Source organism: Gymnodraco acuticeps, unplaced genomic scaffold, assembly GCF_902827175.1.
Source record: "Gymnodraco acuticeps unplaced genomic scaffold, fGymAcu1.1, whole genome shotgun sequence".
NCBI lineage: Eukaryota > Metazoa > Chordata > Actinopteri > Perciformes > Bathydraconidae > Gymnodraco > Gymnodraco acuticeps.
In genome coordinates this window covers 1,560,461-1,577,097 of record NW_022990266.1, presented here as the reverse complement: position 1 = coordinate 1,577,097, position 16,637 = coordinate 1,560,461, and the positions used below count along the sequence as shown (strand labels likewise).

General features: G+C 41.9%; 1 long non-coding RNA gene across 1 annotated transcript; it reads right to left on the bottom strand.

The window, feature by feature from the left end:
- Positions 1-282: 282 nt before the first annotated feature.
- LOC117549123 lies at positions 283-12,700 on the bottom strand. The gene is made up of 3 exons (XR_004569420.1): positions 12,689-12,700; positions 9,167-9,170; positions 283-404 (listed from the first exon to the last, which is right to left on the bottom strand). It is a non-coding gene; the product is annotated as an uncharacterized LOC117549123 (long non-coding RNA).
- Between the last annotated feature and the right edge of the window lie 3,937 nt (positions 12,701-16,637).

Below are 16,637 nucleotides of genomic sequence, written 5' to 3'. Positions count from 1 at the left end.
TCATATCGGGCGGCCCGGGAGGGAAGAGACACGCAGGGTTACCCCCACGCAGCACACCCTCCCTGCCATCAGAGTCGAACCCGCAGTTCGGAGGAACCGACCGCCAGAGCACCGGCACGAGGCCGGGCCGGCGGAGGCCCTCCGATGGCGGGTCAGACAAGCATATATGGTTGTTACGCAGGATCATACAGGTAGCCTGTGATGAAGTAGGGTAAATCCTATATCATGGTTTCTCAGTCTCCCTCTCCGGAATCGAACCCTGATTCCCCGTTGTCACCATGGTAGGCACAGAAAGTACCATCGAAAGTTGATAGGGCAGACATTCGAATGAGACGTCGCCGCCACGAGGGCCAGCGATCGGCTCGAGGTTATCTAGAGTCACCAAAGCGGCCGGGGCACCCCGCCTGGGTTTTGGGTCTGATAAATGCACGCATCCCCGAAGGTCAGCGTTCGTTGGCATGTATTAGCTCTAGAATTGCCACAGTTATCCAAGTAACGTTAGAGCGATCAAAGGAACCATAACTGATTTAATGGGCCATTCGCAGTTTCACTGTACCGGCCGTGTGTACTTGGACTTGCAGGGCTTAATCTTTGAGACAAGCATATGCTACTGGCAGGATCAACCAGGTAGCCTGTGATGAAGTAGGGTCGACCCTATATCATGTGAAGCCACCGAACGTTGGTCCCCGGGGGAACCGGTGCCCGGAGCAAGGCTGATTACTGAATGCCGCAGCCGACAAAGGCCGCTAAGCAACAGTGGAGGGTTCGAGAAACTACAGTGTGTGCCGGGCGCACCGCGGCGTAGGTAGGGATGGAGGTTCCGGGCTGGAGACTCCATCCCGCCGCGGGACCCGTGGTGGGACCCCTGAGTCAGACGGTTCGTCTCGGTCACGATTCATATTGGGCGTCCTGGGAGGGAAGAGACACGCAGGGTTACCCCCACGCAGCACACCCTCCCTGCCATCAGAGTCGAACCCGCAGTTCGGAGGAACCGACCGCCAGAGCACAGGCACGAGGCCGGGCCGGCGGAGGCCCTCCGATGACGGGTCACGTTTGCCATTCGATCAGTGAGAAATCAGGAAAAAGTCTGACTTAACTTTTGGAAGAACCAGAGAAAATGGTGAAAATGGATAAATTGTATCCGAAAATAGTGTTCCATAAGGCGGGTAGAGTCCCCTGACAACTCTCCTTACATTCCTCCAGAGTAAGAAAAAGTCTAAGTTAACTTTTGGAAGAACCAGAGAAAATGGTGAAAATGGATAAATTGTATCCGAAAATAGTGTTCAATAAGGCAGGTAGAGTCCCCTGACAACTCTCCTTACATTCCTCCAGAGTCAGAAAAAGTCTATGTTAACTTTTGGAAGAACCAGAGAAAATGGTGAAAATGGATAAATTGTATCCGAATATAGTGTTCCATAAGGCGGGTAGAGTCCCCTGACAACTCTCCTTACATTCCTCCAGAGTCAGAAAAAGTCTAAGTTAACTTTTGGAAGAACCAGAGAAAATGGTGAAAATGGATAAATTGTATCCGAAAATAGTGTTCCATAAGGCGGGTAGAGTCCCTTGACAACTCTCCTTACATTCCTCCAGAGTCAGAAAAAGTCTAAGTTAACTTTTGGAAGAACCAGAGAAAATGGTGAAAATGGATAAATTGTATTCGAAAATAGTGTTCCATAAGGCGGGTAGAGTCCCCTGACAACTCTCCTTACATTCCTCCAGAGTCAGAAAAAGTCTAAGTTAACTTTTGGAAGAACCATAAAAAGGGGTGAAAATGGAAAAAATGTATCCGAAAATAGTGCTCCATATGCGGGGAGAATATGCCCAAACTCCCCTCGCATTCCTCCAGAGACCAGTTCAAAAACTTAAAGTTTTGTAAGAACCATGATTGGGGGTTCTCCAGGCAACAATTGTATCCGATCCAAAGTGCTCATGTAGCGGATGCATTCCTCCATGATTTCCCCATCATGTGAAATAGCCCGTTTTTTTCTAAGTGCTCTCAAAAACCGGGTTTCTGATTTCGTGCAGATGGTAGCTTGGAAAAGATGAATTAATTTTTTGGACGGAGGAAGGGAGGTCTCGATTCCCCTCTCCGTTTTAAAATGCAACGGGGTAGTGCAAATGTCTCCGGGGCTTCCGCCGGAAGCGCCGAAGACTTGAGCTTTTGTGATCCCCTCCTCCGTTGGAGAATTTTTTAAAACTTCATTTTAGATTATTTTAAGATATAATTGACCGTTTTATTTCATTTGTTTTGCTTTCCACGGGTGGGGGCGCATGGCAGGCCGCATATGAGCTCCCAAATTTGGCCTGGAACCTCCGGGAATTGTGTCCATTTCATCCACATTTGACTACCCATTAAATGTACATGAAATAGACACGACCAAATGTACATGAAATGGACACGACCAAATGTACATGAAATGGACACGACCAAATGTACATGAAATGGACAGGAACTTCATTTTTGATTATTTTAAGATATCATTGACCGTTTTCTTTACTTTGTTTTGCTTTCCACGGGTGGGGGCGCATGGCAGGCCGCCGATGAGCTCCCAAATTCGGCCTGGAACCTCCGGGAATTGTGGGCTAAGCTCCATAAACTGACAAAGTCACCCAGAAATGTCACTTTAATAGCCAAAAAATATATAATACAAATACATTTAAATAGTAAAAGGTACAATTGTGCTCCTAATTACCCGCAATTTGATTTATATAGCCCCATGATAGTGAATACAAATCATTTTCATGGGAAAAAAGTGTTAAAATGCCTGATTAATATGTTTGTAATGCTGGCAGCAGGTTCACTGCTGTAAGCAGGGTCCCACACTCACAGGCAGAGATCCAGGGTGATGCACATGGCTTTCTTACCCAGGAATGAGTGTGTGAATGCTGGGTAAAAGTGCTGTGAATACAGAGAGGGAGAGAGAGCAGCAGCAGCAGCAGCAGCAGCAGCAGCAGCAGCAGCAGCAGCAGCAGCAGCAGCAGGATGTGACCCAGAGAGCTCCTTCCAGCACCTCGCTCTCCCACCACCCAGAGGACAGGCTGCTTCACAGCACTATGTAACCCAGGAAAGAAGCTTGAAACCTGTCCATTTCATCCACATTTGACTCATGAAATGTACAGCAGAGTCACTGCTGTGTCAGCAGGGTGTGGACCCCAATTTAGCAGGAGATGTCCATGATATTGACAAACATATTTATATACAGAATGATGATTATGTTACCCTCAGACACATGCATAGAGAACCCCCAAGTGTTGCATGTGTGTAGGCATAGTTGGTAAAATGTGTCCTGCCGGTGGCAGGGACTTTGCATTGGAAGTTGACATCACTCCCCCACGGACTAAACCAAGAGGGAACACCGGTCAGAAGTTCGTGCCCTTGGTAACACTGAATAAAAAAAAAAATGGGGGCATGCCATTAAAACTGCTATGCATTGAGGATTTTAGTCCGAGATGAGTGCTTATCTGCGGGTATCTTGTGTCAGCTTTTTGGACCCCAATTTAAAAGGAAATGTCCATGATATTGACAAACATATTTATATACAGAATGATGATTATTTTACCCTCAGACACATACATAGAGAACCCCCAAGTGTTGCATGTGTGTAGGCATAGTTGGTCAAATGTGTCCTGCAATGTGTCCGGTGGCAGGGAATTTGCATTGGTAGTTGACATCACATTTCCATTGTGCGGACATCAGTACATTTGAAGGACAAGTCCCATGTTAACTCTGTCCATAAGACAGACATTTTCCTTACACTTGTTACAAATAATTAATTTGATTTATTAAAAACATTTCTAATAAAATCTTGTTTAATTGGTTGAATACTTCAGTTAAAATGGAGGAAAGAATATTTTCTTGTTTAAATATAATGAATTTGATTTGTTAAAAACATTTCTAGTAAAGTCCAGTTAATTAAATCTGCTGAGATTTTAAAAGAGCTTGGGTTTAAAGAAACTATTTCATGTTTAAAATGGATATTTATGTGCTTAGTCTGCCCAGTTTATTTGAAACATATTCACAATTAAGGCAGCAGTTGCCAAACAAGTGTATTGTTTACATGCTTTATTTATTTTGATAACCTGCAAGTTCTAAATGCATCTTTCTTGTTTTCAAAGGTTTTTCACCTACACAAAATGGCCCATTCAGCAATTGGACATTTGGTTTAAGTAAACTGCTGAAATAAAAAGTATGAAAATAAAAAGCTGTGTCATTGGAGTGAAATCCTGTTTGAAAGTCCGGTAGATGCCTCAAGTCCCTTTCAAGTGGGGAACTCTACACCAAAATCAGAGGAGACTTGACAATAGGATAGCAACAAGTAGTCAAGATAGTCAGATTAGCTTCGGTTGCTATGCTAACATCACTCCTTTTATACCAGAGAAACTTTCATAACAGCGTTTTGATGCCAAACAGCGTCAATTCAGACTGAAACACATTAACTTATGGGGAATTGGGGATATGTATCAGCTGCTTGTGTGACAGTCAGACAGTGAATACTTTACAGCGGCCGCTGCCGTGAGTTAACGGTAGAATAAACTCTGCTGTGAGTTAATGGTAGACTAAACTCCGGTGGACGAGCAGCACTGCAGCTGTCAGTAAATGCCGCTGAACCACATTAATAAACAATGAACCACGGCACTCTGGAGAAAAGTATAAGAGTTGAGAAGTAGTTATTTAATTTAATCTGGCTTCGTATGATTAAAAGCAACACGATCATCGACCCGACGCAGTCCCCTATTGTTGTGAGCGGCGTTGGGGAGAAAATCAGCTACGTAAACGGTGGTGATGTCATGATGCAGCAGCGGCAGCACCAGTCGGGCTCTGAGCGGTGGAAACACAAGTGGTGCTACAGAAAAGAACCAGTTAAGCACCAGAAAAGCACAAAAACGGACCTTGAACCAGAACCGGTTTGGTGGAAAAGGGGCATTAGACTAAAGTGAACTATCTAAACACTCAGAGAGTGCTTTACTTCACTGAGCTGTAGTTATCTGAGCCTCTTAGTCTGACAAGAGAGGACTCTCCTCCACCTTGTTGTAGAAACAGCTGTTTATATCCGTTAGCTTAGCTATCTAACCAAATGCTAACAACAACAATCCCCAGTATTGGTGCGCTCTCTCGCTCGCTAGCTTACTCACACAAAATGCGCTCGTGCCACACACACAGGGCCGAGCTTGAATGACACACAAAGACCCAGAAGAACTTTTACTACTTCGATGGCTTTATTGTATGATCATATGACAGATGAACAGACCGCCACTGGGTTTAACTAAAGACACAGTTACGCAAAAAACGCAGCATGTGTACAGCTCATGGTCCAGCTCCAGGGGCGTATCTTGGGCCTGGAAACATTAGGGGCTTAGCCCACAGTGGCGGCGCCATAGATTTTCTTTTGGGGGTGCTGGAGCTTGACATTTCATAGCGGGTGCTCACACATGTAGGGTTTCCCATCTGCAGGTCTCCCTTGAAAAAGAGATCGATTATCTCAATGGGACCACCTGGTTAAATAAAGGTTTGAAATTAAGGTACTGTAGATCAGAGGTTCTCAATTGTTTTTCAGCCAAGGACCCCACACACACACACACACACACACACACACACACACACACACACACACACACACACACACACACACACACACACACACACACACACACACACACACACACACACAGTTTCATACATAATAATGTCAAGCGAGTTCACAGGGCTGCCAACTCTCACACAATTGACATTTTTCACACGCTCTCAGCCACAAGTCCATTTTCTCAAGCAGTGAAAAACAAATTCATAACTGATAGTCATGGTGCGAAAAGAGGACACTACTGCACATTGCGCAACAGCAGCACCAGGCAGCAGACCATCTGAATAGCGAGAAATATTGAACAAAGAACAATCTACAGTGTAGATTGTTCTTTGTTCCAAGTCCAGGAGTACGTTTAAATAAGGAGACAAATGGGGTCTCAGGAAGTTTAAAGGAATATTTAATGAAGTAGCGTTGTATTGGATCAAGCAGAAAAGTCACACAGCTGTGCAGGAGAAGAGAGAGACTATAGTCCCCCGTACATTCAAGTATATCTGATTCTGTCCTCTTCTTCTTATTGACTGCTTCGACGAGGGGCGTGTCTTCCTCCCGGCTCCATACGTTTGTGATTAAGGCGAGACACGGCAGGCAAAAACATCGTTTTTCAAGTACTGGTCAATTTTGAGATTTTGTGCTATTTTGATTCCATAACATGTTTTCTTTCAGGCTTTTGGAAGGAAAACGTACAAAATACACATTTAAGTGTTTATTTTACTATAGTTTGTCTATTTGCGTCTGTAGATTTCTCCTAAATTCACCAAAAGTTAGCATTCTAACGTAACATAAAGTACCGCGACCGCTGTGTGCACCATGTCAACAGAGGTATCGCTGGAAAGCTGTGTCTCTCCTGCACAATCTCATCGGATCCAAATATGGTCATTTCCTTTGTATCAGCAACCAATCGTGAAAGCACAAAGGGGTCTTAAAACAAGAAACGAAATCTCATTGGCTGGTGTCAATTTCTGACAACGTGATTCGTTCAGATGCGTCACGTGGTGTACTAAAACACTTCCTGGTTAGCTTTCAGCTAGAAATTGAAATCTCAAAATGCCAAAAGAACGGCGAAAAAAACGTTCACAGAGAAGACGACAACAATTGTCACTTGCACGAAGCAAGGTTATATAAAAAAAATGACCCTGAACATGAAATACCTTCACGGAGTGCGTCGATGTACAAGCTGTCATCCAAAGAACAGGAGGGTTTAGCTAGCGCCTCACTGCAATCTTTAAAGGTCGTTTTCTCAAATTGAGTTTTTTCTCCTACTCTGAGTTCGAAATGTCAACTTCAGTAGCACGTACATACACCAAACCTTCCAGTTATATTCCTATCAATATTATGAAGGCTTTTACAGAAGGGTTTGTTCATATATAATTCATAGCCTGAATTATACAACATTGTATACCTAAAAACATGGCGAAAATGGATATTTTAGGGCTGTTGACAGTATTTTCTGATTTATGGAGTGATAAAAAGAGATATCCAAAATCCCTTCTGTAAAAGCCTTAGATACTAATATGACTACAAAATGAAACAATAATTTTGAATCTGGCTTTATCCAAAGTTCAGATTTCGATTCCTGAAATGTGTTAAAATATGTGCATATTTAATGAGATAATGGATAATTTGCATATTTAAACATGCTATTTCAGAAAAACTTGTAATACAAAAGACAATTGCCTTATTGTAAGTAATTAACTGGAGAAATTTCTAGCTGATACCTTTAAGTTAAAAAAATTACCCTATTCACCTGGGGTGTCTCGCCTTAATATCATGTCAAATAAGAGGATTTAGACATTGTGTGCTTATTTTATAACTCCACAAGTCTTTAATCATTACATTCTCATTCATAACATTCTGTTTGCTACATTCTAACGGCTAAAAACAAAGACTACGTGAAACCGGAAATGACGTAATATGTAAACATCCGGTTTTCTTCAAAATAAACCTTTTCAAAATAAAACGGTCCTAAATGTTCCCACACCACGCCGCTCCTCCGCTCCCTCCACTGGCTTCCGGTAACTGCTAGAATCCACATCAAGACAATGGTACTTGCATACCATGCTGCAAATGAATCTGGCCCTTCCTACATCCAGGACATGGTTAAACTGTACACCCCAGCACGTGCACTCCGCTCTGCATCAGCCAAACTGCTCGCTGCAACCGCACTGCGAGGGGGACCCAAGTTCCCATCAGCAAAAACACGTGGGTTTGCTATCCTGGCTCTAAAATGGTGGAATGAGCTCCCCATTGAAGTCAGGACAGCAGATAGCTTACACACCTTCCTGCGCAGACTGAAAACTCATCTCTTTCGACTCCACTTTGAGCGATAGAACTGTTAACAAAGCACTTATATACTAATAAAGGACTGGCTTATCTAAAGCCAGTTGAGTAGCACTTGAAATGTTTTTGCTCTATGAAACCTGATGTACTTATATGATTCTGTTTTCTTCAAGTTTGTATTTTGTTGGTCGAACGCACTTATTGTAAGTCGCTTTGGATAAAAGTGTCAGCTAAATGCAATGTAATGTTAGTGCGGCCAGCTAACCAGATGCTAACAACACGGTCCCTGCTGGCACCGGTGCGCTCTCTCTCTCTCTGGTGTCTTGCCTCTGTTGCATTCACTGAACACGGGAAATTACAATCCTGCCGTCCTCTCTAGTGTCATGATGAGGTATTATATTATTGAGGGAGAATTGTCCGGGGCTGGCCCAGGCCAGGCAATGCCACTGTACAGCTCCTTATGTGTACTGCAATTTCTGAAGTGCCGGAGTGGCGTTCTGGTGCGTTCCGGCAGCACTACAACCCTGGCTTTCATGCAAGATCGGAATGACAGATGCATAGATCCTGGACTATTTTTTCAATTATTGTTAAAAAAAATTGAGATCCGGGGCTTTGCAAAAAACCTCCGGGGCTGTAGCCCCGAATGCCCAGGTCTAACGACGCCACTGCTACCACACCTAGCTGCGAAACATGTTCAGAGCTAAATGTCATTACTGCAAGTGTAAACCGAGTTATTCACGAAGATCTCAAAATGAAGTGGAGAAACAGCACATCCCATCCCAGAGGCTGCAGGTTTATCATTGTTCCTGCCTTCACATGCTGCAGTGATTTCATGAAATTAAGGAGCTTTTTTATACTCTAAAGCAGCTGTAGGAATCAAATACTAAACCCACATTCAGTCATATGTTAATGTAGACTGGTTAACTCACGATCTTGCTATGTTGTGTATTAATTGAGAGTGGTTACAGTATGTTACATTTGAAACCAGCCTCAACTGTGTGCATTGTGATGTCTCGAAAGGATAAGGATCTTCAACTGGAGGAATGGGTGGGGTGAATGAAATGACTTCCAACTTAATCTCGGTATTTCAGTCTTCCCACAACCATAACAAACTTTGATCACAACTTATAAACAAAACAGAAGGATTAATGTATCTAAGGACTCTTGCTGAGTCTATATAAAGTAAGTCAAAACACTCCTTCTCTATGTGCACCTCAACCATTGTCTCTTTTCATTTGTGATGACAGCCCAGCTGATCACCACTTGATCAAATATTAGCCGCTTTAACAGCTGCAGAGAGTTTTTACAGAGCTTTTGTTTAGAAACATGTTTGCTACTAAGAAAACATTGTCATTGTTGTGGTCTTGGCTGGGTCAGAGTCCAGGGCCACTGTTACAGATGTTTTCCAAAATGTTAACTTGGGTGTGGTTGCAAAATATTGGCAGAGAAAATAAATGAGTTGGAGTTTCATTTATTATACTTCATTCATTTTGAGAGGTGCATCAAGTTCATCAGCTGTAATCAAATCTATGTTTATGGAGGGACTTGGTCTGCTGTACAGAAACGCAGAGGCCAAGTTTTTCTTCATTTCCAAAGCAATTTGCCTCTTTGTTTCACTTAGATGATCAGATACAGAGATGATCTGATAGTATCTGTTCATAAACAGAGCCTCATTTCCTTACCAAGGTCTCCTGCTTAGACTGCTGCCCCTATGTCTCTAAAAAATGAAATAACACTTGACAGCAAACTAATCTAAGGTTATCTTTATTTTCATGAAAAGCAACAAAACATGCATCTTCAAAACTCAATACTAGTAATAAGATCACCAAAAATGAATACCTAACAAATGTGGAGTTAATTTAAATCCTACAAGCTATAATTTTGTTCCTGAACCTATGGACAACAATTGGCCACACATGTGAATCACAATTAAAATGACATGATGTATGTAGAGAAACACAGAGAAGAAAAGCCGTCGTTCTTCTGTAACATCAAAAGGATCTGTGTCACACTCCTAGGTTTATGTCACGGTTTTAGTGTTGTCTGTCTGGTTATGGGTTTTGTAAGTCTGTTCATTCAGTGTTTTTGTCTTCCTCCTTGTGTTTTGTCTGGTCCTCCTCCCTGTCGTTAGTTTCCCTGGTGTGTCTGATTGTCTCATTGTGTTCACCTGTTGCCCTTGTGTTTCTCCCTCCCCTGCCCAGCTGTGTCTTGTCCTGTGATTACCCTTCTGTGTATTTAGTCTAGTCTTCCCCTGTGTTCCATGTCGGTCCATTGTTTTCCCTCCATGTTATTCCACGGTCCATGTTCCTTGTGCTGCTCGTTTGTTTTTGGATATTTTGGATACTGCCTTTTGACACAGATTTTATTATTTAATAAAGCTAGCTTTTTGTTAAAATTCTGTATTTGGGTCCTACCTTTTCCACGCACCCTGACAATCTGAGCTCACTCCAAACTAGTGATGGCAAAATGAAGCTTTGAATGAAGCATCGAACCACTTGGACAATTGTGTCGGAAATAGGTTCATTTCTCGAAGCTTCAGTTACAGCGACCTCTCCTGGCGAAGTGCAAGGCTGCAGTGGGTTTAACGTATCTTTGCCTTGAAAAATATTCGATGCACACACACACTAAGACTGAATATCATGTTCTATTTGCAATTAAAGATTGATAATTGTGTGTATTGGGTTATTGAGAAGAGACTAGAGAGTGCTAGACATGTCTTTGGGCGGAGAGGGCCTTTTATCAGTTATTAAAGTTGAAAAGCAATGAATAAAATACATCCATTCCGGGCTTTTAACCAGCTGCGCGGAGGACATTGCCGCATTCGGGCCGCCGGCTCTACCCACTGGGCTGGCTATCTATTCCTTGAAATATTGAACTGTTTTTATATTACTGATAATTGTCTTTTTGTTCACAATTTCTCCACATTTCGAAGTGTTTCCCGAGCCAGAACGACCTATCTTTCTTCCTGGCTTGCTCTATGATGATACTACAATTAAAATGCAATACCAACAACAACTCAACAGCAACAATGCAAACTAAGACAACAACCCACACATTGTGCATTGTTTAGAGCAGTTATAAAGTGTTGAAGCGCTCAAATTTGAAACTGTTTCAACCTGTCACCTGTCAGAATCGAGACGAGGCAGTGCATTGAATCGCGTGAATGGACCGCGAACCAGTCAAGTGATTCATTCAGGAAATGAAGCAGTTGCTGCTTCGGACGTCACATCATGTCACGTGATTTGAAGCAGTTGCTGCTTCGGACGTCATATGTCACGTGATTTGAAGCAAGCTTCGAAGCACTGCTTCTATGGAATAGGAAGTCCAGGGTTGAAGCTCCGTTCGAAGCTTCAGTGTCAAACTGCCATCACTACTCCAAACCCAAACGTTGTCTTTTTGTGGTTTGTCCAGCCAAATTATGTATATGACTGTGCGTGCATGCGTTTGTACGCATATGCTTATAGCCTATGTATGTATTTATATGTGCGTGTTTATGTGTGCGAGTGTGTGTGTTTCCATAACTTCTTTACCTCAGCGTGCACAAATTGCAGACTTCCTTCCAATTTTGTGAAGCGGTCCCACATTGTTCCAATTCATAACCTGTTAATGATCAATTCTGATTCGTTTACTTTTTGGACCGAAATTCAAATAAGGTTTTGTATAAGTGAAACATCTCAGGCTCATGCACTCTCATTTGGTTAGGATCAGCAAAGAAAATATTGTGTCCGAATATTTACTTTTGAAATAATACAGTTAAGGACTCACTAAAGTTTGGTAACTATATGATGTGATGAAACTAGTAAGGAGAAGCAGGAAATGAGCAGAAACCAAAAAACACATTTTTGATGTGTCATAATGTTTGACATTGGGCATGGCCTCCAATGGAGACGCTCAGACTGATCAAAGTGTTCCTTATAAAGAAGCCTATAAGTAAATCAATAGTTAAATATAGTTTAAAATAAGTATCTCTGTTTGATCTGCTGCTTTATGGAAGCTTGAAAATATTGAACATTTCGAATACAAAAATGTTAGTTTGATATTTCTCCATTCTTGAAGTGGATGAAGATTTTGGCCCCCGTCAAAGCACCAGACAGAGTTCAAGACATGATGAGGCCTGCAGCCCCTCATCATTCCAAATGGGTTTGATATAAATGTTAAAAGAACATCCCTGCTTTGCCCTCCACGAGACCTCTGGTGTTAAAAAGACTAACACAATGCCAGATAAATCCACCGTAAGGTTTTTACTAGAGGACCTCAAAGAGTCCGCAGTGCTAGAGCTTTCTTTATTGGTTAATAAACTGCAAAAGGAGATTTAAAATTGCAACTGCATAATGTTCAAGTATTATATTTTTGGAACCAGAGATGAAAAAAAATCCTACTAAAATGTGTCAGGAACAAAACTGCGATGTGTCTAAAAGAGAGACAGACGGACTGGTCTATGTGTTTAAAAGCTACGTATATGATATAAGAAACACTCACCTCTCATGGGTGAATGGAGTGCATCTCTGATAGGCGACTGATCTCCTGAACAAAACAACAGAAGAAAGGATAAATTCAGAACACACAAATACTCTAAGTATCAGAATATTCTGTCAATCTGGCCTCAAATCGTGCATGCAACGTTTTTGCTCACATAAGGGCAACAGGTGAAGGCTACATTCTGTCCATCCAGATTTAAAGAAAGGAATCCCCTGTAAGTTGTTTGTTGTTATTGCAAATATCTCATGAGTCAAACCAAGGCTATCGGTTGGCAACTAGAGCAGAGTCCAATAAAACACTTCCAGTAATAGTAATAAATAAATAAATAAATAAAATGTAACATTAAATACATCGGAAGAGAAACTATTAAAATGAGTAGATATGCAGTTCAATTTCTAAAGCATTATTTGACATACTTTGCCCCACAAATAATCCATCATGTAAGTTTGGACACCCCTGATCTAAATGGTTGCAGGTGACTCTATGACCTGATATGAACAACATATTGCCTGTTATATATTTTAAAGAAACTAAATCAGGAGATGAATGATCATGTTTGTATTCCTCCCTGTGCAGCTGCTCCAGGACTTATCCTCTATAGTTTTTGAAGGAAAACACACTGCCATTTAATGCTTGGACATTGAAAGATTTGATGATTACATCGAACGGTACATCCCTGTGATTAATTTAAAATTACTTTAATCTCAAGTAATTTAAAGGCAGAACGACTAGGCTTTGTAGTTGTTGTTTGTAAAGACAACTTTTAAAGTTAGGGTCAGTAAGGGTCACAGCACGGGTCACCACAAGAGGGTAATGCAAGCTCCACTCTCACTGTTGTTCTGGAATGATCTTTGTACGTCAATGTTTTGCTGCGCTGTATACGTTTTTTTCCAGCGCTGTGTCCACCAGTTTCACAGTTTACTCATGGATGCTATAGCATACATGAGAGCAGTGCAACGTAGCTGTAAATAGACTTAACGGACTGTAGTTATATATCTTTTGAAGGTCTTGACGACCCCTCAAAGTGCTTTACATACTCCGAGTCAATCACAACTTGCTCAGGATTAAGCAGGGGCGGACTGGGAATAAAAATCAGCCCGGGACTCTCGACCGGCCCACCTCGGTACTGCTAGTAAATTGTCAACGCTCGTGACTTATCCGATCGGCCAACATCGTCTGACTGGCCCACTTCGGTACCGGCCAATCGGGATTCGTCTTGAACGTCCCGATGGCCAGTCCGCCACTGGGATTAAGTATCTTGCCCAAGGATACATCGACATGTTGACTGCACAGGCTGGGATCGAACCCACAACCTTCTGGTTGAAAGACGATGCACTCCAAAATGACGGCTCCACCACCTTTCCCGTGAAAACAAGCAATTGGTGGAAACAGTTGAAAAGCTGCTGATTCGTGTATTGCACGTCAAACAAGAACAAATATTGAAAGTTACAATGTTCTTTACTTTCACTTAGGAAAAGGGATGTTAAAAGAAACTATCTATTGCATCAGGACACCAACACAGAGAACTAAACACATAAACAATGGGTCCCGGTCGGTTGATACTTGTACCAGTGGCGGATGGTGCATTTTTCTCCAGGAGGGGCTCTACCAAAATGTAAGCAAAGTTATACGCAAACTCAAAACATATGACATATTACAACGCAGGGCTAGCTCAAAGGCACACAGCACTTGATACAGTCTATTATTTTAGTGCCTGTTTTTGTCAACCTCCTTATTATGCTTACAGATCCCTATCCTGTCACCCTCATTGGACAGCTGTGTTTACTTTCCTAAACATGGCTAGTCGCATAGCATCAACCATGTGGACTTTAGTTTTTTCTGATATGTGCTTTAAGTCACTCACATCTGTCTGGATCCATGCTGGGTCTGGTCCATAGACTGGTCTGATCCTGACGTTTGAAAAAGGAGACCGGGGAAGCTAAATATAGCACTGGTGTTGGTAGTTAGCCCCCAGCCTTCTTGCTAAACCAGCTCCTTGAAAAAGAGCACGTATACTGCCTTCCTCTGTCCTTAACTCCTGCCTATGTCAGGCTGATCCGGTCCGAGCTCTTTTACTTTCAGCTTTCCCTCCAGTGTCCTCCTCTCAAAGGACGTTTCTTTAAGTGATTAAACATCATGTTCCTTCTCCATATTCGCTATCTAGATTTGTTTACACTCCGTCTCCGTCTAACTCTATCTCATTCAAAGTCAATCACTCACTCTGGCGCTCATGCTGCCCCCTAGTTGTTGTATTGAAGATGTGCGGATTAAAACAATTGTTATCGATAATTTATCGCAGATTATTTTTTAAATGTATTTTATTTAACAGCTACATTAGGGAAAAAAAGTTAACGTCAATCATCAAAGGAAACAGTTATAATGTTAAAGTCATTTTAGTGACTGTATATGCATTGAAATATGAAACACTGACTGTTAATATTAGCTTGCTGCCTGCAATACATCGATCATATTGATTTGAATACAAACTATGTATCGCCACCAATCTCCAATGACATTGGTTAATTGTTTGTCTTGCTGGCCATCCTATTTGCACGGTATTCTTAGTTTTTTTATGTGATTGAAGAAAAACTCTCTTGAAAATGGCGGGGCAGAAAGAAAGTACTCGGATTGGTTGCTCTCATGTATAGTTTGATTCAGTCATATGTATTTTATGGTCCAGTTTAAGTTAGTCATACATATCTTGGTCCTCATGAACTTCAATTGTAGATAACAACTGCACTGTTGTTTAACCATGTTGTTAATGCAAAGAACTTGGAGCTGTCGTGTAAGTTCGGGGAACCAGAGGTGGGACCAAGTCATTGTTTTGCAAATCCCGAGTCAAATCTCAAGTCAGGATGGGCAAGTTCAAGTCAAGTCCAAGTCCTAAACTTTGAAAACTGAGTCTTAAACAAGTCATTATGTGCTTTTCACCAAATGCAATGACATCCATCAACAGAATAATACTTAATAATCAAACTGCTCTTTATTCGTCACAGTAATAATTTAATAATCAATTTTCTCTCTGCTGGTAAAGTAACGTGTTTTTTTCTAATTTAAGAGGGATCAGTAAGGTAATGCTACCGTGACGGTTTGATTCAGAAGGAGTTTAATGTATAAGATCCCTGATGTTGAGGTGACCAGAATGTTTATTTCCACTGTGTACAACATGTTATAAGGGACCCACAATCTATCTTTATGCAAGGGATAATGTGCAGCGAGGCGGTCTCTATGGGGAAAAGAACACCTGAATCTAGATCCCTCTGCAGGTGGTACTTTAACTATATTTTGATGCTAATACTTTTGTACTTTTACTTGAGTAACATTTTGAATGCAGGACTTTTTATTGTAACCGAGTATTCCTACACTCTGGTACTTGTACTCAAGTACAAGATCTGAACTTCTCCCACCTCTGACAATAAATCCTGAGTGGTTACCAAAAAAATAACCCTGCTCTGAAGGTTATTTTCATTTTTATAAATCTTGCACTCAGCTTTGCTTTCTCCAATATCATTGAAAAGCAGCCAGATGCTGCTTATTTTTTCCGTTTTCGCTAATTTCTTGACTTTTTCCGACGCGCTTGCATTTAAAGCCGGCTCCCCGTCTATCTGACGCTCTGTGTAGCTGGCCTGTACCACTACACTTGCTGTCTTTGGAGCGTCTGCCCCCCACCCTTCTTTCACATAATGGTACGATCCTAGTGTGTCCTCGCATATGATTGGCCGCATGGTGGCCCAGCAAAATAAAGTCCCGCCCCTGCCTGCATGGATTCTCAGCAAGAGTAGGAGCGGCTGAAGATTCTGCTCTCCCCGACGGGCTCTTCTACCGGTAGCTCGCGATCGACGTGTTGGAGACCCCTCAATTAAAGTATCAAGTCACCTCAAGTCAGAAGGCTCAAGTCCAAGTAAAGTCCTGAGTTATTGGTGTTCAAGTCCAAGTCGAGACGCAAGTGTTTTGTGATTTTGTCAAGTCGAGTCCAAAGTCATCAAATTGGTGACTCGAGTCTGACTCGAGTCCAAGTCATGTGACTCGAGTCCACACCTCTGCGGGGAACTTAGAGCTGTGCTGAGAACACTCTACATGTTGAAGTAGAATTTCCCTTAGCAATCAGAATCAGAAACAGGTTTATTACCAGGTAGGTTTTCACATACGAGGAATTTGACTTGGTGTCGTGGTGCATAAAAACAACAATTAAAAACACAGGTAGAGAACTAGAAAAATATGAAAATAATTAAAATATATAGTAAAATATAACAGTATTTACATTGCAATGGAATGAAATATGTAATAAAAATCAGCTGT